General features: G+C 35.5%; 1 protein-coding gene across 1 annotated transcript in view; it reads right to left on the bottom strand.

Annotated features, from left to right (window-relative positions):
• Positions 1 to 26,322, bottom strand: part of LOC135939748 (GTP-binding protein Di-Ras2) — a 141,143-nt gene that overhangs the window by 14,277 nt on the left and 100,544 nt on the right. The gene's annotated exons all lie outside the window — the stretch shown is intronic.

Genomic DNA, 26,322 nt, shown 5'->3' with positions numbered 1-26,322 from the left:
GAACATTTTTTCCCGCCAAAACAATATGAATGTGAGGACTGCGCATGCGTCAGAGCTGGCTGAATCTAACAAAGAAGTCATTCGTGCAAGCGGTCTCTCTGCAAGTGCTCAAACCAGCTCTGACGCATGCGCACTTCTCGTATTCATATTGTTTTGGCGGGAAAAAAAGTTCGCACGTCGCTCTGGACCTTTTGGCGGTTGGGAAAAATGTCTACTTTACCTAATTCCACCCTCAACAATCGATTGGTGTGCTCAGAAAATTCGTTAAAGACGGTCTTTAAGAAAATAATTGAATTGCATTTGAAAGGAGAATTCCTTTAATCAATTTTGTAAGATCTCAATTGACCTTCTCTCGAGGATATCAAAATAAATTGGCATTATTGATATTAGCTCAAATGTTAGAGTTTAAGGATCAACAGATGTGGAACGTGATAAATATATTAACGTTATACGATATTATATAATGATGCATGCTATGCTGTTTGAAATATATTTGTTAAATATTTTAATTTATATTTAAATGCTAAAAATAACTCTTTTAAATTAAAAAAATTCAAGTTTTTATTTTCTAGTATTAGAAAAAGAATTATAGCTATTTTCTGTAGGAATTTTGGTTTAAAGTTGTCAACCCGAGGGTTTTATATAGGTCGGCGGAAATCCGAATCTAATTTTCCGCTAAAGGAGTGGTTTTACTGACGAATGAATCCGCAAGAGGCGAAATATAATCTCGTCGCGGGTTTTGTACACTTTGCGACAAAAGTTGGCAGCTCTCGACGGAATGAGAAATTCCGGCCAATTTGTTGGACAAACTTTGATCTGCTTCAAACGCGAGCACGACTGACTGACTGCCACTTGGCATTTCGCTTCTGAGCAATGGCTGCCGCCGACTTTGAAGATTTCCCTCTTCTATTCTTGCAGCCAAAATGCAACTTCTTTTTTGATGATTTGTAATTGTTATTTCCAATTGTTTAAATTGTTCGTTTTGGTGTTGTTTTAAATGTTATGAATTGTAAAATCAGCATCTGATTGGAAACATATTGCAATACAATAAAAAAAGGTAAAGACGGAACTCACTGTCAGGGCTTTCTGAAGCATAATGCTTTACTCATTGGATGTCGAATTTAAAAATTATAAAAAGTCTGATAGTAATTGTCAGCCTTTAATTCCCCAGTTTGGGAGCAAATTAAAGATTAAAAATCGATTGTGGAGAACATATTATAATATTAAAAATTTACTAAACCATCATAAATATCGCAACCACTACAGTTTAATTTAAATTAAAAATATATTAAAATAAAAATTTAATTTCTCTTATCAAAAATAAGAATAAAATATAATATTGTTTAACATATTATTATAAATTTTAAAGGTTTCATTATGACTTTTATTTAAATACAATCTATAAATTTTAAGTCTGTTTAAAGAACAGTTTTATTGGCATACGTATTTCTATCAAATTAACCAGACGAGCAAAAAAATAAAACAATTTGTACTACACCATGGTACTGCAAACAGCGCAAACATGCTTAAAAATCGTTAATATATTCATCACAATTGCCCTACGTAGTTTTAGCTCTGGGAAGAATTTGCATTCCAACACAGTAAGCGCTACAAATAGCGAGTAGTCTCGTTTTAATAATCCGCGTGTGCTGGAATCCGAACAAATATCGTAAGCAACAATGGTCCTCATTCACTGAGAGCACGCCGTTTCCGCGAGAGAGGAACGAGCCAACAAAGGCAATACACTCGCACACACGGCGTTCGAAATTAGGTTTTACGCGATCCGCGAGCGAGCACCTCGAGCGGAACGAGTCATGATTAGACGCGCGCGCGCGCGCGCGCGTGTGTGTGTGTGTGTTTGCCGCTTTTCCCCGCGGGCTCTATCCCGGCGACGTTTTATTAAATTTCTGCTTCTGCCGCTGCTAGCATGGGAATTATTGTCGACGAGAGATAGAGCGAGCATTATTGCCAGCGAGAATGACACTCTATCCATTAAGCGCAGACACCCGTTTCGGAATTAGCCATAAAGCCCTGCTCTGCTTCACGAAAGGATTATTTGTTGTATATTTTTGTTAGATTTAGAAACTGTTTAATTTTGATTCTGCTGCCTTAAGGAGGAAAAATGTCATGAAATATCGTTGAAATGGTTTTAAATGCGTGAAATTGTTTTAATTTATCACAAATTACTGGTAATTTTTTCTTCCCTTTTATTCAATGATATTTTAAATATAGAACATGTGAGCCAAAGTTTGATTGCTAGATTTCGTGATTTCATGAGATCTTCATTTTCAACAGTTTTTTTTTGTTTAAGCGATGAGCTAAAAATTCAGTTTCTGAATGGGGTTCTTAAATATTGTCGTAATTTAATGTCATTTAAGCCAGCGGGGGCCAGATTCGTGGGACGCGCAGTTATTGCGTCCGGTGGAGTATGGCGCGAAAAAGCGGTCACGTGAAAATGCGCGAAAAGAACTAAGATTTCGTCAACATTGTGACATAATTTGCATCACTCGTACTAATTCTGTCTTTTGGATCGTAAAAACAAACTCTTGACACTCGTACGGCAATCCAAAGAGAACTTTTTTCCCACATTCAGACGCCATCTTGGACCTGCGCAGTGCGAACAAATTGCACATCTGGCCTCCGCTAATTTAAACGTAAAACTTTCTCAGAAATTAAAACCATAGAGAAATTGAACCTCATAAAAATTATCCTGATTTAAAAAGGACAAAAATATTATATATCAATTTATATGATTCACTCAGTTTTAATTATTTTGTTTTAAATTACTACTAGGACAGATTTAAAAAAAAAATATTGCGTCTATGTTGACTTCTTTCATGTTGTGTAAACGACCCTTTCAAATAATCACTCACTGTCAATCTGCGGAATAGAGTTTGTGTCTTTCACTTCTTCCTCTTATATTGACGCTGGTTGTCAGCGAAAGAGGAGCACCACTTGCACTACTTTGGTGTTATTGACGCTCTCCGCGTGCGGATTATCTGGCTGCTGGCAACAGCGGCGCTGTTCGCCGCGGAAAATTGGCTTTTGTTATTGCTTAATGGCATACGCGAGAGAAAGAACGACGCACTCCATTTCTGCACTAATTTCGCAAGTGATGTGCGCAGTTTAGCGACTCTGCTCTCGCTTTTTTCGCGGCGAAACGGGCTTTTGTGTCGTTAATTTTAATTTATTCTCTTTTTGTCTGTCTAGAAATTGAACATGAGCATGCTTTTTGCTGGAATTCTCATTGCAGTTTTTATTGTTAGATACTATAAAATCTACTTTTTATCCTCTGAAGAACTAATTTTAAAATTTTCAGATGTAATAAAGACCACATAGAAGTTAACAAAGAGTGGTCTAAAAATAAAATAAATATTTTCATATTTTTATTTAAATAAAAGCATGATTTTTTTAAAGACCGTTTTTGACGAAGTTTCTGAGCACACTAATCGATTCCTGAGGGTCGAATTAGTTAAAATGGGTATTTTTTCGGACCAAAAACTCCAGCACGAGGTGCGTAGCTAAAGTATAACTTTTCCCGCCAAATCAATATGAACGTTTTTGCGAGATATGCGCATGCGTCAGAGCTGGTGTGGCCGAGGAGAGGCGTCACGTCAGCCGTTAGCAGCTGGCGGTTGGCGTGTGCCAGCTGTGACGCATGCGCAGTTCTCGCATTCATATGGTTTTGGCGGGATAAAAGTTCTACTTGAGCTACGCACGTCGCGCTGGGACTTTTTGGTCCGTAAAAATATCCATTTTCTTAATTCGACCCTCAGAAATCGATTGGTCCTTAAAATCTAGCAAAAAAGCAGTGCAAAAAGGAAAGAAAAAAATCAAATCTGGTTTTTGCACTTGTTTTTAGATAAATTTTCACGTATTTTATTCGGGATTATGAGTAGTTTTACTTCCAGCCGATGAGCCGAAAGAGCCCAAAATAGAAAATAATCGTTTGTAATAGGTCAAGAGATCAGAAAAGTAACTCAATCCCATTTCCCATAATAAATGTAAAAAATATTGCGACGTCTCGGTTGAGAAATACATTTGATTTGTTCATCTGAAAAGTCAAAGCAATAAAACTGTTCCGAAACCTGATCGTTGCTCTTTAAAAAGTTCACTGCGCCATTATCGAGAGATTAGAAGTCTATCTCGGTGGCACAAAATGCGGTCTCGGAGCTGAAAAGCTAACAGAAAATAGAGTGCCCGGCGCCAAGAGAGCCTTGCAACCGAAAGCACAGTGGCCGGGGATAGCCGAATAAATAGCAGTTGGAAATCCATCAGCCGAGGAGCAGAGGCTTCGAAATAAAAAGTTTCCAGCGCTAATAGAGCGCGTTAAATTGTTTTCTCGTGTCTGCCGGCGTAATTAATGACTGTTGAAACCGAACGCCGTCCACCCTCTGAATGAAAACAGCCCTCGCCGCGCGCGGCGCCATGTTATCTCCGACCACCGCTGGCAGACAGATAGAAAGCGAGCCGATATTTGCATTCGCTTCGTTTCAGAGTTGATCTCTCCTCAAATAGTCATCAGTCATTCAGAAATAATCAAGAATGGCTGAACGCGGTGGATTAAATACTGACGCTGCAAAGCTCGTTAATCAGACTTTTAAATTGTTTGCTTACAACTAAAATTAGCAAATGATTTACAATAATTTCTAAAATATTAAATCTGTTTTTTATAAAACGTTTTATTCTTTATTCTACGGTAATTATTTCAACTTGTTAAACTTAATTTGTTATTTTTAAAATTTAAAAAACTGCTTTTATTTACTCTATTGAAAGATGAATATATTAATTTTAACCATTTAATTGGAGATTATTTCGTGTGTATTATAAATTCAAGACTTTGAGTGAGACATGGAAAATGGAAAGGAAAATTTAGCTTACAATTCGCACGATATTGGAATAATTGCGAAGATCATTTTTTATGTATTTATTGTTATTGTTTATGATTTTTTTAATAATGTGAAATTGACATCTACCTTCACCCAAAAATATCTCTGGATTTTTAGGAATTCTAAGAAGTATTTGGAATATTAAAAAATTGGAGTTATTTTTCAATGAATGCACAGAATTGGGGATATTTATCCGCTCAAAAATTTTGATCGTTTCACCTGCGCTCATCGTCAGTCATTCTTAAAAATAAGAACGCCTGAACAGCACGTTGACACACCCTAAAGCCAACGATGTCACGAGAACTGTCCAGCATCCCAAATTCCTTTATAGCGAATCTACAAGCAGCACCTGTAAAGCTAGAAGATTTTGCTGCGTTCCACAATTTATCTGAAGATTTAAAAAAGAAGCAGATCGAGCGCTTTAGATTCGCTAGTAGTGTGTTTCCTTTCTACATTCCAGCCAAGTAAGAGTGGAATCTCTTGTTTTGATTTTAAATTAAATTAATTTGATTAACAAATACAGGCACCATGCAATTAATCTGTCATCTCAACTAAAAAACAGCAAAGGAGAGTACTGGGGAAACGCGGCTCATTTTTTGGTGTGCAACAAGGCGCACGGAATTCCACTGTGGAAAAGGTTTGAGGCGCAAATTCAGTCATTGGACACGAAAATCACATGCCGGCCGCACATTTCAACCAACATGACGAATCACATTTTACAGGTATAATCCGAAAATTATTACTAATCTCTGCTTAAAAGATGGTGTTATATATTTTAGCATATTCCCAGTAATGAAGATGGCGATACAGGTTTCGTTTTCCGAAAATGGGTTTTGCTCCAACTACCATTTCAGCCTATCTTGCTATTCCAGTGGTTGACTTATGCAACGTTTTATCTCTCGACGATAGAATCAAACATGGCTCTACTTTACTATGTTCCTTTTCCCGAGAAAATGAAGCCTGAATTACTATGCTTGCACAAAATGCTGAAGACGGCGCATCGCAACATCGGATTCCTCTTTGACTACCTGCAGCACCAAACCAGATGTGAACCTGACATATTTGTTGGAAATCTGAAAGTTTTCGAAGAAATCGTCCACGGAATATTTGTATTCCTTAAATTTTGGCTAGGAGATGGCAAAAAATATTTTAGCAACTTATTTGAGGTTCGCGAGGAATCTTTGAAATCAGACGAAAAGGTATTCCAGTTGAAGAGTGAAAGGATGGCTCTTAAAAAAAGGAATTTCTTATTCAATTTGGATTTCTGGAGAGGACCAGGCCCATACCTGAAATTATTTGGGGATTCTAATGAAGATATTGTTAGAAAGCGTGATACGGAGGCTAATCTTCAGGGTCGCAATAATTATACGAATCTTATCTTGAAGAGAAATTTCAAGCCTGCCGATATAGAGAAATGTAAAATTAACTTGATGTCGCAGACTGATGATGATGAGTTATTAAAAATTCAACTCAAAATGATTCGATTGGAAGGTATGTGCTGCAAAATTTGACCATTCTCACTATAGTAAAAATAAATTTACTTTTTTAGATACCTTTGGTTCAAGTTGTATTGAAAAAGGAGACAGAGGATTCATTGGACCTGTATTAGAAAAGAATAGTCTGGCTGATTTCAACTATTCAAATTCTAAGCTCAATGCATTGATGTTTAAGAATTTCAAAGTGTTGCCAAAAAACCAGTATCCCACATATAGTGGATTTCCTGTACAAGAAATCATAACCTTGTTTGAAAAACTTGAGAAAGACAAATATCCATTTCTAAAACTGCTTAACGATCTCAAGCGAGAAAATCAGCCCAACCCGAAATTAGAGCGCCCTTCGCGATTTGAGGTATTGTGACATGTATTTCACAAATATTTGTTGAACTCAGCGGGGTCCAGATTCGTGCGACGCGCATCCGGTGGAGTACGGCGCGAAAAAACTCACGTGAAAACGCGAAAAATGACTCAAGTTTTGGTCAATTTTGTGACATAATTTGCATTAATTGTACCAATTTTGTCTTTTGGATCGTTCTTGACTCTCGTACCGGGAATCCAAAGAAAGCTTTTTGTTTCCCACAATCAGACGCCATCTTGGAAATGCGCAGTGGGCACCAATTTTTGCGCACATCTGGATCCCGCTGGTTGAACTGATAAGGAATTAGCTGCTGTGGAACTTTATAATATCGGAAATTTTTATATCAACTCAAGCACAAAATGTGCAATAATTAATTAACATATATAGCGCATAATTTGAATTTTTTAGATATTTATGAATCATTGTCAAAAATTAAGAACTTTAAATCTATTGTTGAAGCTTTTCAGGATATTTTTTTATATCCTAGAGTCGATTATCAGATGATTCATATAAACATTCAATTGGTTTACTATTTTAGGCAAGGATCAGGACTATTGTGCTGGATTGTATTGAGTCCCATTTGAGCGAACAAAAGTTCCAAAATTTCGAAGAAAAGAAGAATGAGGTGTTGAGGGATTGGCACGTGGTCCAGTATTTGCTGCCCTGCTTCGTTGCTTTGTACGTCAAGATCTGCGAATCAAACGAGTCAAAAAACAAGAAATTGAAGAATCGGTACGCTAAATTCCTTGACAAAATCATCAGAACCTATGAGAAGAACGGAACTGGAATCAGAAAGTCTTCGTGGTCGAATGTTTTGCTGGATATTAATAGCTTTCCTCCCCTGAGGGAATCATATTTTAATAACAACCACGAACATTTGTCGAAATTCTTCACAGAAGTGTCGAAACTTTTTGAAAAGAAGATCATGGAAGGCGCCAGCAATGATGCCAGTGACCATTTACAATGCTGCAGCTCATTCCAAGCTTTCTTTGAAGTCATCCAGAAAAAAACAGGCGATTTGGACGAAAACGACGTCGTTGCGACAGAGGCTAGCGCATATTGGAACTGGCTCATGTGGGACTTTTTCAGACGAATGAAAGATGTTCTTGAGTCATCAAAATAAGAATGGGCTCATGTTTGCACACTTTTGATGATATTAGTGAATTTTCTAACCTGAATGACTCACTATAAAAGCAACTATAGATAACGTAAAACATTTAGTACCAAATATCTCAACGATCGTCAAAGTAGTATTAAAAAGACGCTACTGTTTAGAAACCAAATTACTTGATATGTTCGGCGTGCCATCATTCTGATTGTAAATATTTTTGGCCACCGAGTATAATAAACGACTGTTCAAAGATTTCCATGCTGTTTTCTGAATGCCTTTTCCATCCTTAATTAAAAATAGAACGTAAAAAACTTTTATTCACATGATTCCTCACGTCAAATGGATCTTACAATCAAAACTTATCTTGAAAGATGTTCAACAGATGATTTTAAAATAACGTGCTCTAAATTGCAGTATCATATTGTGCAATGGCAAAAATTTGCCGTTATATAGATGCGTATAGTAAATGGTTGCTAGTTTTTTTATTCTCACAATAATATTTGTTAAACAGACAAAAAATAATTTTTTTTAAAAAAACAACTTCCAGAAAAATATGAAATCAATTCGCCAGTTGGAAATCTCCAATGTTTATAATTGAGCTGCAAAGAATATTTAGACATCGATCAGTGCTTGAAGGCGAGATTTTTATTTGTCAAGTATTCTTTGATTGCGATACTTAGTACTGACAGTGCGAAGCTCGTTACTAAAATTGTTATTTACATTTAAAAATTGCTTTTTTTAAGAACATAATAGAATATTCTTATTTAATACTAAAATATTACACATATTTATGATAAAAATTGTTTTTGCTTTTTATTTTACATTAAAAAATTGTAAACTATTTTACAAAATATATTTTTTTAATTATTATCTTAATAAATTTTCTTTTATTTATGAAAAACGAATATATTTTAATTATTTTACTAGAAAATCTTTTAATTTAAATTTAATAAAGATTTCAGACCCTTAAAATTGTAGGGAACATATTTAATAGATACTATTAATTCTTTTTTATAATTATATAATATCAAGGACCTGTGTAAGTTATATCAAGTAGGAAGTCCAGTCTTATAAATTATAATGAAATATATTATAAAAGGAGTTCAGCTATAGTTAAATTAACAATAAGAAATCAGATTACTCAGTGCTGAATTATTAATTATTATTCAAAAAATGTGTCAGTACTTTGAAGTTTAAAAACGCTAGCTGGAATTCAATTGTCAGTGTTTGCCAGTAATTAAAATAAAACAGGTTGTTCTATCCAACAATCCGTTTTATTTATAATATGGAAGAACAATTGTCCACAGTTATCGTGTTTTTAATGAAGAGTGATTAAATAATGACTGACAAAAGCTAAATTTCAGATTTTGCAAAACTTATCGAGTTTGTCAGTGATTTTTTCGCTTGAGTTCGATCCTTTTCGTTGCAATGTGTATTTTTGTGCAGGTAAAATTCACTTCTGGCGAAATAAATCATTTTATTTCCAAAAACCAGACAAGGGCAACGCGCAGGACAAAACTTTTAATCCGCTTAAGGAACCAAACCAAGTTGAAGCAAGAACGCAACCAAACGGAAAAATTTTTTGATTTTGCCGTGTAAATTTTGAGAAATTTGCATGCTAAAAAGGTTGCCAGCACGGTCTCTTTATTGGAAATCATGATTTATTTCTCCAGAAGCGAATTTTAGCTCATAATTCACACAATATTGGATTGATTACGATGAATATTATTTTTCTTAGTATAAATTGAATTATTTTTTAATAAAATATGTGGAATGTGCAATTGCCATCTAACTTCATCCAAAAATATCTCAGAATTCTTAGGAATTCAATGAAACATTTGAAATATTAAAGAATTGCAGCTATTTTTCAATGACTGCACAGAATTGGGGATATTTATCCGCTCAAAAATTTTGATCGTTTCACCTGCACTCATCACCGCAGCCATTCTTACAACTAAGAACGCCTGCACAGCACGTTGACGAAACCCTAAAGCCAACGATGTCGCGAAAACTGGTCCACATCCCAGGATCCTTTAAAGCGAGTCAAGAAACAAAGACTGTAAAGCTAGAAGATTTTGCTGCGTTCCATAATTTACCTGAAGATTTAAAAAAGAAGCAAATTGAGAGCTTTAGATTCGCCAATAGTGTGCTTTCTTTCTACATTCCAGCCAAGTAAGAGTGAAATATTTTATTGTGATTTTAAACTGAATTATTTTGATTAACAAATACAGGCACCATGAAATTAACTTGTCTCAACTAGAAAACAGCGGAGAGTACTGGGGACACGCGGCTCATTTCTTGCTCTGCAACAAGGCGCACGGAATTCCACTGTGGAAAAGGTTTGAGGCGCAAATTCAGTCATTGGACACGACAATCACATGCCGGCCGCTCAATTCAATCAACATGACGAAACGTATTTCGAAGGTAAAATCAGATAAGAATCTTAAATAAAATTATACTAAATATATGGTGTGATATATTTCAGCATGTTTCCAGTAATAAAGATGGCGATTTAAAATTCGTTTTCCAAAAATGGGTTTTGCTCCAACTACCATTTCAGCCTATCTTGCTATTCCAGTGGTTGACAGTTGTGATGTACAATCTCTCGGAGATAGAATTACTAATGTCTGACCTTTACTATGTTCCTTTTCCCGAGAAATTCAAGCCTGAATTACTATGCTTGCACAAAATGCTGAAGACGGCGCATCGCAACATCGGATTCCTCTTTGACTACCTGCAGCACCAAACCAGAAGTGAACCTGACATATTTGTTGGAAATCTGAAAGTTTTCGAAGAAATTGTCAACGAAATAATTGTATTCATTTTATTTTGGCTAGCACCCGATGGCAAAAAATATTTGAGCAACTTATTGAAGGTTCGCAAGGAATCTTTGAAATCAAACGAAAAGGTATTTGTGTTGAAGAGAGGAAAGATGGCTCTTCAAAGGAGGAATTTCTTGTTCAATTTGGATTTCTGGAGAGGACCAAGCCCACACCTGAAAATATTTGGGGATTCTAATGAAGAAATTGTCAGAAAGCGTGATACGGAGGTTAAACTTCAGGATCGCAATGTTCATACGAATTATATTTTGGAAAGGGATTTCGAGCCTAACGTTGTAAGGAAAGTTAAGAAAAACTTGATGTTGCAGGATGATGAATTTTTAACCATTCAGCGTGATATTAATCGATTGAAAGGTATGTGCTGCAAAATTTAAGCTTTTCTATAATTGCAATTTTACTCTTGTTTAGAAATCATTAAGTCAAGGAGTATTGAAATAGAAGACAGTGGTTTCATTGGACCAATATTAGCGAATAATATTAATGCTGAATTCAACTTCACAACTTCTAAGCTCCATGCCTGGATGTTTAAGAAGTTCAAAGTGTTGCCCAAAATTGAACCCTATTCCATAAAGAGTTTTCATGGACATGCTGTAAAAAATATCATACCCTTGATCGAAGAAATAAAGAAAAAATACAAATCCTCTCTTCTGGATCTGCTTGACAGTCTCAAGCAACACAATCAGTCCAACCGGGAGTTCCTTTCGCGATTTGAGGTATTATGCCATGTTTCCCACAAATATTTGTTGAACTGTGAATTAAAACATTAGCAATATGGGATCTATTTTAAATAGCAAACATTAAAAATTTTTAAAATTATTGTTGAAAATCATAAGGATATTTTTTCATTTTTAAATCCAAGCCGATTATCACATGTGATTCATATTAACATTAAATTGGTTTACCATTTCAGGCTAGGATCAGGAACATTGTGCTGGATTGTATTGAATCCCACTTGAGGGTACAAAACTTCAAAAATTTCGAACAGCAGAAAAATGACGTGTTGAGAGATTGGCACGTGGTCCAGTATTTGCTGCCATGCTTTGTCGCTTTATACAACAAGATCTGCGAATCAAACGACCCAGAGCACGAGAAACTGAAGAATTGGTACGCCAAATTCCTTGACAAACTCATCAGCACCTATGAGAAGAACGGAACTGGAATCAGAAAGTCCTCGTGGTCGAATGTTTTGCAGGATATCAATAGAACTCCTGCCCTGAAAGAATCTTGTTTAAATAGCAATCACGAAGAATTGTCAAACTTCTTCACAGATGTGTCGAAAATTTTCGTAGAGAAGATCTTGAGAGGCGCAAGCAATGATGCCAGTAATCATTTACAATGCTGCAGTTTATTCCAAGCTTTCTTTGAAGTCATCCAGAAAAAAACAGGCGATTTGGACGAAAGAGATGTCGTTGCGACAGAGGCTAGCGCGTATTGGAACTGGCTCATGTGGGACTTTTTCAGCAGAATGAAAGATGTTCTTAAGGCATCAAAATAAGAATGGGCTCATGTTTGCACACTTTGGATAATATTAGTGAATTTTCTGACCTGAATGACTCACTATAAAAGCAACTATAGATAACGTAAAACATTTAGTACCAAATATCTCAACGATCGTCAAAGTAGTATTAAAAAGACGCTACTGTTTAGAAACCAAATTACTTGATATGTTCGGCGTGCCATCATTCTGATTGTAAATATTTTTGGCCACCGAGTATAATAAACGACTGTTCAAAGATTTCCATGCTGTTTTCTGAATACTTTTTCCATCCTAAATTAAAAATAGAACGTGTAAAACTTTTATTCACATTCCACACGTCGAGTGGATCACAATCCAAACTTATCTAGAAAGATGTTCAGCAGATGATTTTAAAACAACGTGCTCTAAATTGCAGTATCATATTGTGCAATGGCAAAAATTTGCCGTTATATACATATGTGTATAGTAAATGGTTTTTTTTATTCTCACAATAATATTTGTTAAGCAGACAAAAAATATATTTAAAAAAAAAACAGCTTCCAGAAAAATATGAAATCAATTCGCCAGTTGGAAATCTCCAATGTTTATAATTGTCAGCTGCAAAGTATATTTAGACATCGATCAGTGCTTGAAGGCGAGATTTTTATTTGTCAAGTATTCTTTGATTGCTATATTAATTTTTGACGCTGCAAATCCCGCTAATAAAATTTTAATTCACGCTTTAAAATTCATTTTTTTTTTAATTTAAAATAGTCAAACAAATTATTTAATAATAACAAAGTTCACATATATATTTCAATATTATAAAATTTTTTTGTTTTTTTTTTAATTTTACGATACAGTATTTTTTTATTTAATTTAATTTATAGTATTTTACATTTTTTACTACAATTACATTTATTTAATATATTTAAAAATAAATATATTATAACTTTTTTATTAGAGATTCTTCTAATGTGAATTAAATATATATTTCAGTCGATTTAGATTTTTCGGCCATGTAGAATTCATTCATTAATTCTTTCATATAATTTTAAAGCCCTGTGTGAAATAGTCCAAGTCCAGTCTATTGAATTATAATGAAATAACTCGGTTTTATAACTCGTTTTTTATAACGATAAAAAAGGATTTCAGCTATAATTAAATTAACAAGCAGAAGAAATCAAATTACTAAGTGTTGAATTATTAATTATTATTCGAAAAAAATTGTTGATTCCTGAGGTAAAATTATGTCAGTACTTTGAAGCTTAAAAACGCTAGTTGGAATTCAATTGTCAGTGTTTGCCAGTAATTAAAATAAAACAGATTGTTTCTGTCCAACAATCAATCATTCCAAAAATCCATTATAATAATAATATCGAAGAACATGCGTCCACAGTTGTATCGTGTTTTTAATGTAGAGTGATGAAATCAAGACTGACAAGCAGCAAAATTTCAGATTTTGCAAAACCTATCGAGTTTGCCAGTGATTTTTTCGCTTGAGTTTGATCCTTTTCGTTGCAATGTGTATTTATGTGGTAGTAAATAAATAAATCGTGTTATTTCCAAAAACCAGACAAGGGAATTGCGCAGGACAAAACTTTTAATCCGCTTAAGGAACCAAACCAAGTTGAAGCAAGAACGCAACCAAACGGCACAGTTTTTTTTTTGCTCATTTTATCCCTGTCCGAGGACCGGAGGACCGGGAAGGGCGCGCACTGCAGTAGCACGAATGCTGAAACCCGGGTCCCAATGACACCGCGAACGGATTGAATGGGCGCACCAGGCCGCACAGGGACCCAGCCCACTCAAGGGCCACTTGCCTCCGCACCGAGGACTGCATTGAAACGCTAGACATTTGTCCCGTGAAGCCAAATCACGCATGCTGGAAAGGTGCTAAGCAGCAAGTAGCGAGTCGGCGCCGGTGCGCCTCCCAGCCCGTTGAGCAATTTGAGCAATTCGAGGAGTCACTAAACTAACCACTTTTTGCCATTTCTGACATTGGGTAGCCAGTATTAGATCTCCCAACTGCTCAAATACCTCTCATTGCTATGACACTCCTGAGAGTGCCTAAACAATGCGAGCCAACGGGCTGGTATTTTTCCAGCTTACCGTGTAAATTTCGAGAAATTTGCATCCTAATAAGGTGGCCAGCCTGGTCTCTTTATTGGAAATCATGATTTATTTCACCAGGAGGGAAATTTAGCTCATAATTCGCACAATATTGGATTGTACGATGAATATTATTTTTCTTAGTGTATATTGAATTATTTTTATAATAAAATATGTGGAATGTGCAATTGCCATCTAACTTCGTCCAAAAATATCTCAGGATTCTTAGGAATTCAATGAAACATTTGAAATATTAAAGAATTGCAGCTATTTTTCAATGAATGCACAGAATTGGGGATATTTATCCGCTCAAAAATTTTGATCGTTTCACCTGCGCTCATCACCGCAGCCATTCTTTCAACTAAGAACGCCTGCACAGCACGTTGACGAAACCCTAAAGCCAACGATGTCGCGAAAACTGTCCTACATCCCAGGATCCTTTAAAGCGAATCTAGAAAAAAAGGCTGTAAAGCTAGAAGATTTTACTGCGTTCCACAATTTACCTGAAGATTTAAAAAAGAAGCAGATCGAGCGCTTTAGATTCGCTAGTAGTGTGTTTCCTATCTTCATTCCAGCAGAGTAAGAGTGGAATCTTTTTGTTGTGATTTTAAATTGAATTAATTTGATTAACACATACAGGCACCACAAAATTAACTTGTCTCAACTAAAAAAAGGCAAAGGCGGAGAGTACTGGGGAAACGCGGCTCATTTTTTGGTCTGCAACAAGGCGCATGGAATTCCACTGTGGAAAACGTTCGAGGCGCAAATTCGGTCATTCGACACGAAAATCACATGCCGGCCGCACATTTCAACCAACATGACGAATCGTATTTTACAGGTAAAATCAGATAATAATTTAAAATAAAATTAGGCTAAAAATACGGTGTAATATATTTCAGCATATTTCCAGCAATAAAGATGGCAATTTAAAATTCGTTTTCCAAAAATGGGTTTTGCTCCAACTACCATTTCAGCCTATCTTGCTATTCCAGTGGTTGACAAATGTGGTGTATCATCTCTCGGAGATAGAAGCAATAATGTCTTACCTTTACTATGTTCCTTTTCCCGAGAAATTGAAGCCTGAATTACTATGCTTGCACAAAATGCTCAAGACGGCGGATCGCAACATCGGATTCCTCTTTGACTACCTGCAGCACCAAACCAGATGTGAACCTGACATATTTGTTGGAAATCTGAAAGTTTTCGAACAAATCGTCCACGGAATATTTGTATTCCTTGAATTTTGGTTAGAAAAGGATGGCACAAAATATTTTAGCAACTTATTGAAGGTTCGTGTGGAACATTTGAATTCAGACGAGAAGCTGTTCTATATGAAGAGAGGAAAGATGGCTCTTCAAAGGAGGAATTTCTTGTTCAATTCAGAATTCTGGAGAGGACAAAGCCCAAACCTGAAAATATTTGGGGATTCTAATGAAGAAATTGTCAGAAAGCGTGATACGGATGTTTATCTTCAGGATCGCAATGTGCGTACGAATTATATTTTGGAAATGGATTTCGAGCCTAACGTTGTAAGGAGAGTTAAGAAAGACTTGATGTTGCAGGATGATGAATTTTTAACCATTCAGCGTGATATTAATCGATTGACAAGTATGTGCTGCAAAATTTGACCATTCTCACTATAGTAAATAAATTTACTTTTTTAGAAAAAGTTTCTTCAAGTTATATTGAAAAAGGAGACATTGGAATTATTGGGCGTGTATTAGCAAATTTTTTTGCTGTTGAATACTGGTGCACACGTTCAAAACTCTATGCCTGGATGTTTAAGAAGTTCAAAGTGTTGCCCAAAGAAGACCCCCATTCCACAGAGAACCTTCGTGAATTTTCTATAGAAAAAATCATACCCTTGATAGAAATACTGGAGGAAAACAAATATTCATTTCTAAAAGTGCTTAACAATCTCAATCGTGAAAATCAGCCCAACCCAAAATTAGAGCACCCTTCGCGATTTGAGGTATTATGACACGTATTTCGAAAATATTTGTTGAACTCAGCGGGGTCCAGATTCATGCGACGCGCACATCTGGCTCCTGCTGGTTCAACTGATAAGTAATTAGCTACTGTAGAACTTTATAATATTGGAAATTTAACTATCAACTCAAGCAAAAAATGTGCAATATTTAATTAACTAGTGTATAATTTTAATTTTTTAGATATTTATGAATCATTGTAAAAAAATTAAGAACTTTAAATTTATTGTTGAAACAAGTAAGGATATTATTTTTGTTTTTATATCTTAGAGTCAATTATAAGATAATTTATATAAACATTAAATTTGATTGCTATTTTAGGCAAGGATCAGGACTATTGTGCTGGATTGTATTGAATCTCATTTGAGAATACAAAATTTCCAAAATTTTGAAGAAAAGAAAAATGAGGTGTTGAGGGATTGGCACGTGGTCCAGTATTTGCTGCCCTGCTTCGTTGCTTTGTACATCAAGATCTGCGAATCAAACAAGTCAAAAAACAAGAAATTGAAGCTTCGTTACGCCAAATTCCTTGACAAACTCATCAGCACCTATGAGAAGAACGGAATTGGAATCAGAAAGTCCTCGTGGTCGAATGTTTTACAGGATATTAATAGCTTTCCTCCCCTGAGGGAATCTTATTCTAATAACAACCACGAACATTTGTCGAAATTCTTCACAGAAGTGTCGAAACTTTTTGAAGAGAAGATCATGGAAGGCGCCAGCAAAGATGCCAGTAATCATTTAAAATGCTGCAGCTCATTCCAAGCTTTCTTTGAAGTCATCCAGAAAAAAACAGGCAATTTGACTGAAAGAGACGTCGTTGCGACAGAGGCTAGCGCGTATTGGAACTGGCTCATGTGGGACTTTTTCAGCAGAATGAAAGATGTTCTTGAGTCATCAAAATAAGAATGGGCTCATGTTTGCATACTTTGGAAGATATTAGTGAATTTTCTAACCTGAATGACTCATTATAAAAGCAACTATAGATAACGTTAAACATTTAATACCAAATTTCAACGATCGTCAAAGCAGCATTAAAAAGACGCTACTGCTTAGAAACCAAAATACTTGTCATGTTCGACGTGCCATCATTCTGATTGTAAATATTTTTGGCCACCGAGTATAATAAACGACTGTTCAAAGATTCCCATGCTGTTTTCTGAATACCTTTTCCATCCTTAATTAAAAATAGAACGTATAAAACTTTTATTCACATTCCACACGTCGAGTGGATCACAATCCAAACTTATCTAGAAAGATGTTCAACAGATGATTTTAAAATAACGTGCTCTAAATTGCAGTATCAAATTGTGCAATGACAAAAATTTGCAGTTTTACAAATGTGGATAGGAAAAATGGCTGCTCGTTTTGTTCTTTGCGCAATAATATTTGTTAAACAGTTAAAAATATATTTTTTACTAAAAGCAGCCTTCTTACAAACATGAAATCAATTCGCCAGTTCTAAATATCCAATGTTTATAATTGAGCTGCAAAGCGTATTTAAACAACAATCAGTTTTAATGCAGGCGAGATATATCAATTTGTCTAGTGTTGTTGGATTTCTAGACTTTATTCAATTCTCACACAAGAATATTGTTATAATTATTATCACCTAATCAAAAGCTAGGAATCCCATTTTAAATTTTGAGAGGTTTGCATGCTAAAAAAATGGTAAGGACAGGCCTCTTCTTGGAAATCATGATTTATTTCACTTGCGCAGCCAGAAGGGAAATTTAGTTCATAATTCGCACAGTATTGGATTAATTACGAAGAATGTAATTTTTCTTAGTGTATATTGAATTATTTTTTCAAATAAAATATGTGGAATGTGCAGTTGCCATCTAACTTCATCCAAAAATATCTCAGGATTCTTAGGAATTCAATGAACTAATTGAAATATTAAAGAATTGCAGTTATTTTTCAATGAATGCACAGAATTGGGGATATTTAACCGCTCAAAAATTTTGATCGTTTCACTTGCTCTCATCATCAGTCATTCTTAAAATTAAGAACGCCTGCACAGCACGTTGACAAAACCCTAAAGCCAACGATGTCACGAAAACTGTCCAGCATCCCAAGATCCTTTCAAGCGAGTCAAGAAGCAGAGGATGTAAAGCTAGAAGATTTTGCTGCGTTCCACAATTTATCTGAAGATTTAAAAAAGGAGCAGATCGAGCGCTTTAGATTCGCTAATAGTGTTTTTCCTTTCTACCTTCCAGCAGAGTAAGAGTGAAATCTTTTGTTGGGATTTTAAACTGAATTAATTTGATTAACACATTCACAGGCACCACAAAATTAAATTGTCTCAACTACAAAACAGCAAAGGAGAGTACTGGGGAAACGCAGCTCATTTTTTGGTCTGCGACAAGGCGCACGGAATTCCACTGTGGAAAAGGTTTGAGGCGCAAATTCAGTCATTGGACACGACCATCACATGCCGGCCCCACATTTCAACCAACTTGACGAATCGTATTTTACAGGTATAATCAGATAATTATTCAGATTAAATCTCAACTTAAAAGACGGTGTCTTATATTTCAGCATATTAATGAAAAGGACAATTCAAATTTTCTCATTTTCCAAAATTGGGTTTTGCTCCAACTACCATTTCAGCCCGTCTTGCTATTCCAGTGGCTGACTTGCGTGGTGCATTATCTCTGGAGGATAGAATCAAACATGTTTTTTCTTTACTATTTTCCTTTTCCCGAGAAAATGAAGCCTCAATTATTATTCTTGCACAAAATGCTGAAGACGGCGCATCGCAACATCGGATTCCTCTTTGACTACCTGCAGCACCAAACCAGATGTGAACCTGACATATTTGTTGGAAATCTGAAAGTTTTCGAAGAAATCGTCCACGGAATAATGGCATTCCTTAAATTTTGGCTAGTACCCGATTGTAAAAAATATTTGGGCAACTTATTGAACGTTCGCGAGGAATCTTTGAAATCAGACGGAAAGGTATTTGTGTTGAAGAGAGGAAAGATGGCTCTTAAAAAAAGGAATTTCTTGTTCAATTTGGATTTCTGGAGAGGACCAAGCCCACACCTGAAAATATTTGGGGATTCTAATGAAGAAATTGTCAGAAAGCGTGATACGGAGGTTAATCTTCAGGATCGCAATGTTCATACGAATTTTATTTTGGAAATATATTTCGAGCCTGACGATATAAAGAAAGTTGAAATAAAATCGATGTTGCTGGGTGATGACTTTTTAACCATTCAACGCAAAATCAATCGACTGTCAGGTAAATACAAGTGCTGCAAAATTAAAACTTTTCATAATAAGTTAAAATTCTTCTGTGTTCTAGATATCCGGGAATCAATTCACATTGAAAAAGTAGACAGTGGAATCATTGGACCTGTATTAGCAATTAATGCAGATGTTGAATATGGCTACTCAATTTCCAAGTTCCATGCCTGGATTTTTAAGAAATACAAAGTGTTGCCCAAAAAGGGCCATAATTTCACGGATATAATTCGTGTAGAAAAAATTATATCCTTGTTTGAAAATCTGGCTAGGATTAAATTCTCTCTTCTTGGAGCACTTAACAGTATTAAGCTAGATAATCAGTCCACCAACCAGGAATTTGAGTGTTCTTCGCCATTTGAGGTAATCTTTTTACATGAGCATTTGTATAATTATGAATGTTTTAAATATTTAGGAACTCAAAAATGTCAGATATTTTACCATAACTCACTCAAAATAATGTGCAATAACTAATAATTAGCATTTATGTTTAATTTTCTTAGATATCTATTAATTATTAAACATTATTAGCTTTAAAATTAAAATGTTGACATTTTTGAGGATATTTTTTCGTTATTATACCCTAGATCCGATTATCACGTGCTGATTCATTATATTAGTTTACGATTTTAGTCTAGGATCAGGACTATTGTGCTGGATTGTATTGAGTCCCACTTGAGAATACAAAATTTTGAAAAGCAGAAAAATGACGTGTTGAGGGATTGGCACGTGGTCCAGTATTTGCTGCCATGCTTTGTCGCTTTATACAACAAGATCTGCGAATCAAACGACCCAAAGCACGATAAACTGAAGCTTTGGTACGCCAAATTCCTTGACAAACTCATCAGCACCTATGAGAAGAACGGAATTGGAATCAGAAAGTCCTCGTGGTCGAATGTTTTGCAGGATATTAATAGAACTCCTGCCCTGAAAGAATCTTATTTTAATAACAACCACGAACATTTGTCGAACTTCTTCACAAAATTGTCGAACCTTTTCGTAGTGAAGATCATCAGAGGTGCCAGCAAAGATGCCAGTAATCATTTACAATGCTGCAGATTATTCCGAGCTTTCTTTGAAGTCATCCAGAAAAAATCAGGTGATTTGGACGAAAGCGATGTCGTTGCGACAGAGGCCAGCGTTTATTGGAACTGGCTCATGTGGGACTTTTTCAGCAGAATGGAACATGCTCTTCAGGTTCCAGAATAAGAAAGTGCTCGTGGTTGCACACTTTCAAAGATATTTTTAAATTTTCTGAACTGAATTGCTTATCCTATTATATAAGCAACAGCAGAAAGTTTCAAACGTATATAAAACTATTTAACTAAATTATCTTGAAACGAGCAATAAAAATATGCTACTATTTAAACATCTTTGTGTACTTTTTTATCACCACTAACTAAAAATAAACGAAAGTACGAGAGAAACCATTATAATATAAATTAAAAATGAGAGAGATCGAATCATAAAACTTTTGTTCATATTCCACATTTTGAATAGAGCATTTAATCAATTTATTTTGAAAAATGTCCAGCAGACGTTATAAAAAAAAATGTGCAACGGCAAAAACTTTCTAGTTGCTATTAAATGGCTGCCAGTTTTTTCACTCTCGAAATAATATTTGTTAAACAGTTAAAGAATTTATTGTATAAAAACAGCCTTCACACAATTAAGAAGGCAATTCGCCAGTTTTAAACATTTAATGTTTAAAATTCAGCTGTTAGCATACTGAGACGTCTCTATCAGTGCTTGCAGGTGAGATTTTTGCTTGATAGAAGATTCAACTATTGACTGCCAGCCATTCTCACACAAGATGGAATATGTTTGTGATTAATTTACCTCAATCAAAAATTAATAATTCCCTTTTAATTCTCTTGTTCGTGATTATAAACTTCTTCATCAATTTCAATAGATTTTCTAATGATGTGAAATAATCATAAAAACGAAAAAGATTCAATTTGATATCGCCGCTTTCTGGCTTGTTAACCCTTGAGTGACTCGGAGGCCATTTTTCTCACCTCGATCCGGTTTCCCTTTTTCTTCTTTCTCGTTTTCCAGCCGGCTGCCGCGTAATGATTTCCTTCACGCAATATTTCATCGGCAAAGAAAGAGCACCTCTCTCTGCGGCCGCCGCGTAATTTCTTTTAAAGAGTGCACTCATCGCCGCTCTTTTATCACTTCCAACGCGTAATGGAGCGCAAAGAAAAAGAATTTCCACCTCATCAAAGTGAGGAAAAGTAAAAAGAAACTGTAAAAGTGAAACGTTTAATTGGCCTTGATTAAATAAACTCTCGTGTCTTGATAACGAAACTCCGCAGCGCAGGGGAAGATTAAAACAAGGCACGTCTGTTATAAAAATAAAAATAAAAATGCCGGACAAACGTAAAGAAATAAATATCCCATCTTGAGCGAAAAGTTTTTGCCAGATCGTTTTCCTCGATTTCAGCGAGGTAAACGGTTATTTCTCGAGTCCAATATAGTTCTTCTTTTGTGTTTCGCTTTCGTCGCAAGAAGGGCCGAAATTTGAGGCCATAAAACGCGTATGAGGGTTCCGTTTTATGAAACGAGCGCTTTTGTTTTCCTCTCTACGCGCGCACATATATTGAAAATGCCGGAGAGCATATAGGCGGAATATTTGCATCGATCTCGGCGCACAGAAAAATGATGGAGTAACTTTGAGAGAGCGTGTTTAGAACTCTTTCATATAGTACTTTGCATAACCTTCAGACAAGTTAAAGAGCTTTTCCAGACAGGCTTGCAACGAACACAATTTGTAATAAATACATAAAATGAAGCGTAGATGCGAGTTAAAGTTTTGTCAGGCGTGCGCTTACAGTTTCCCAACACTTTTTAATATAACTTGAGGAGAAAATACAGTGCAGGTTTTTTGCTCGAGTGCTAGGTTTTTCATAGTCATAATAGCCATAAAATTTTATTTATTATTAATGCTTTTTAATATATTTCTTCAATCATATGACGCGATAAAAATTTCATTTTAAATAAAAACAAATATAAGAACAAAAAATTATTTGTCTTTTTCTACCTTGGTGAAATTTATTGTTAAAGTTGTTGTAAAGCGATTCCATTCTCTTTTCTCATATAACAAATTGAAAACTTTTAACAGCTGGAACCAAATTCGTGCGACACGCAGATATGGCGTCCGGTGGAGTATGGCGCGAAAAACGGTCACGTGAAAATGCGGGAAAAGAAGCAAGTTTTCGTAATATTTTGACGTATAATTTGCATTACTCTTAACTAATTGTGTCTTTTGGATCATAAAAACAAACTCTTTACACTCGTACGGCAATCCAAAGCTAGCTTTGTGTTTCCCGCTTTCAGACGCCATCTTGGATCTGCGCAGTGGGAACCAATTTTATCGCACATCTATCCCCCGGTGGTTTTTTTTACTCTCAGAAAAATCATCATAAAAAACATACAGAGAATAGACAAATTTCCGCAAAAATAATAAATTTCTATTATAGAATTTAGATAATTGACTGGCTTTAATTATATTTTTAGTCCTGTCAATTTGTATTTCTGACCTCTTAATTTGAAAAGCGGCTTTTGTTCCGTGCGATATTTGCCTTTAATTTGCGCGGGTACGCAAGTTTTTGACCCGAGAGGATGTTCGCCTCTGTTGCGGACGCCGAGATATTCTCTTCTCTCGTCCGGCTGAATGCCTAATTAAACGCAAAGAAGCACTCGCTCGCGAGAGAGAGCAAATGTTTGCCTTGGCAAGCACTGCGGTGAATGTTATTTTATTGCTCACAGACAAGAGCGGCAGCATTAATTTCACCACGGGAGAACAAAGCCTCGGGCTGATTTCGCAAATACAGATTTAGGAGCAAATCGGAATAATGACAGAGTTTTCGCATTAGCTTCGAATATAAAACAGAGGAACCGCATACAGATTCAGAAAATATTTACGGGGCTACACTAAAAATATTTATTAAACTACAAGCCATTTACTAGACGTCTGTGTAACGGCAAATTTAGGCCATTGCACAGTTCAATACTGTAATTTGATTTTTTTTAAATCGTTAGCCGGACATTTTTCAAAATAATTTAATTAATATTACTTCATTTTTGTAAATGTGACTTAAGTTTATGCTTCTCTCACAATTTGAATTCGGGATGCAAAAATTATTCAGAAAACAGCTTGGAAATCTTTTTTTGCGCAGTCTTTTATTTTACTGAGTGACAAAAAAAATATTCAATCAAAATGATGGCAAGCCGAACATATCAAGTATATTTGTGTCTAAATAGTAGCACCTGATTAATACTACTATGATGATTGGTACTAAATGATTAACACTGTCTGTTGTTGCTTTTATAATGAGTCATTGAAGTCAGAAAATTCGCCAGTATCTTCCAATGATAGCAACCACGAGGACTTTCTTATTCTGGAACCTCAAGAACATCTTTCATTCTGCTGAAAAGGTCCCACATGAGCCAGTTCCAATACGCGCTAGCCTCTGTCGCAACGACGTCGTTTTCGTCCAAATCACCTGTTTTTTTCTGGATGACTTCAAAGAAAGCTCGGAACAAGCTGCAGCATTGTAAATGATCACTGGCATCATTGCTGGTGCCTTCCATGATCCTCTGTACGAAAAGGTCCGACACTTTTGTGAAGAAGTTCGACAATTTTTCGTGGTTGTTATTAAAATAAGATTCCCTCAGGGGAGGAAAGCTATTAATATCTTGCAAAACATTCGACCACGAGGACTTTCTGATTCCAATTCCGTTCTTCTCATAGGTGCTGATGAGTTTGTCAAGGAATTTAGCGTACCGATTCTTCAATTTCTTGTTTTTTGACTCGTTTGATTCGCAGATCTTAACGTACAAAGCAACGAAGCAGGGCAGCAAATACTGGACCACGTGCCAATCCCTCAACACGTCATTCTTCTTTTCTTCGAAATTTTGTACTCTCAAATGGGACTCAATACAATCCAGCACAATAGTCCTGATCCTAGCCTAACATAGTAAATTAATTTAATGTTAATATGAATCACATAATAATCGATTAGGATTTTAAAATGTAAAACATCCTCTAAAGTGTCAACATTAAATTTAAATGTTTTCAATGTTTGCTATTTTTCTATTGGCTGCTCTTCGAAATTTGGCATTCTCAAGTGGAAGTCATTACATTTCACGACAATATTCCTGATTATAGTCTAAAATTGTAAAAACATTTCATGGTAGAATGAATTAATCGATAATTGGCTAGGATATAAATACAAAAAATCCTTAAAAATGGCAATATTAAATTTAAAAGTTCACCATTTTTCAAAGCTACCTAGAATATTTTACGCTATATGCTAAATAAATACGAAATTTAATATCGCACAATTTTATAGCGTGAGTCGATTGTAAAAATTCTTATATTTTAAAGTTGCCAAAATGTTAATATTTTAATTCTCAGCTCAAAAATGTTTGTGGAAAACATATATCATTATACCTCAAATCGTCGCGAAAGGCACTTCTGGTTGGACTGACTGTGTTGCTTGAGACTGTCAAGCACATCCAGAAGAGAGAATTTGTATTTCTTTAGTTCTTCGATCAAGGGTATGATATCTTTTACAGCATGGACATGAAAACTCTCTATGGAATGGGGTTCCATTTTGGGCAACACTTTGAACTTCTTAAACACCCAGGCATGGAGCTTAGAAATTGTGAAGTTGAATTCAGCATCAATATTATTTGCTAATATTGGTCCGATGATTCCACTGTCACTTATTTCTATAAAAATTGACTTCCAGATTTCTAAATAATAACCAAAATTACAACTATACGAAATCTAAAATTTTACAGCACGTACCTCCCAATTGATTGATTTTGCGTTGAATGGTTAAAAATTCTTCATCCTGCAACATCGAGTTTATCTTAACTTTCCTTACAACGTCAGGCTCGAAATCTCTTTCCAAAATATGATTGGTAATAACATTGCGATCCAGAGGATTAACCTCCGTATCAAGTTTTCTAACAATTTCTTCATTAGAATCCCCAAATATTTTCAGGTGTGGGCTTGGTCCTCTCCAGAAATCATAATTGAACAAGAAATTCCTTCTTTTAAGAGCCATCTTTCCTCTCTTCATATAGAACAGCTTTCCGTCTGGATTCAAATGTTCTACGCGAACCTTCAATAAGCTGCTCAAATAATTCATGCTCTCAGATTCGTACCAAAATTTAAGGAATACGAATATTTCGCTAAGTATTTTTTCGAAAACTTTCAGATTTCCAACAAATATGTCAGGTTCACATCTAATTTGGTGTTGCAGGTAGTCAAAGAGGAATCCGATGTTGCGATGCGCCGTTTTCAGCATTTTGTGCAAGCATAATAATTGAGGCTTCAATTTCTCGGGAAAAGGAACATAGTAAAGGTCAGCCATGTTTGATTCTTTCATCGAGAGATAATGCACCACACAACTCAACCACTGGAATAGCAAGACGGGCTGAAATGGCAGTTGGGGCACAATCCAATTATGGAAAATGAAATTTAAATCGCCATCTTCATTACTGCAAATATGCTGAAATTTCATTATCCTTTTAAGTAGAGATCTATTTTGAATAATTATCGGATTTTACCTGAAAAAAGTGATCCATCATGTAGGTTGAAATGTGCGGCCGGCATGTGATTGTCGTGTCCAATGACTGAATTTGCGCCTCAAACCTTTTCCACAGTGGAATTCCGTGCGCCTTGTTACAGAGCAAAAAATGAGCCGCGTTTCCCCAGTACTCTCCGCCTTTGCTGTTTTTTAGTTGAGATGACAAATTAATTTCATGGTGCCTGTGAATGTGTTAATCAAATTAATTCAATTTAAAA

This window comes from Cloeon dipterum, chromosome 3 (assembly GCF_949628265.1).
Source record: "Cloeon dipterum chromosome 3, ieCloDipt1.1, whole genome shotgun sequence".
NCBI classification, from domain to species: domain Eukaryota; kingdom Metazoa; phylum Arthropoda; class Insecta; order Ephemeroptera; family Baetidae; genus Cloeon; species Cloeon dipterum.
The sequence above is the reverse complement of the archived record's forward strand: the minus strand, read 5'-3'. Positions and strand labels throughout refer to the sequence as shown.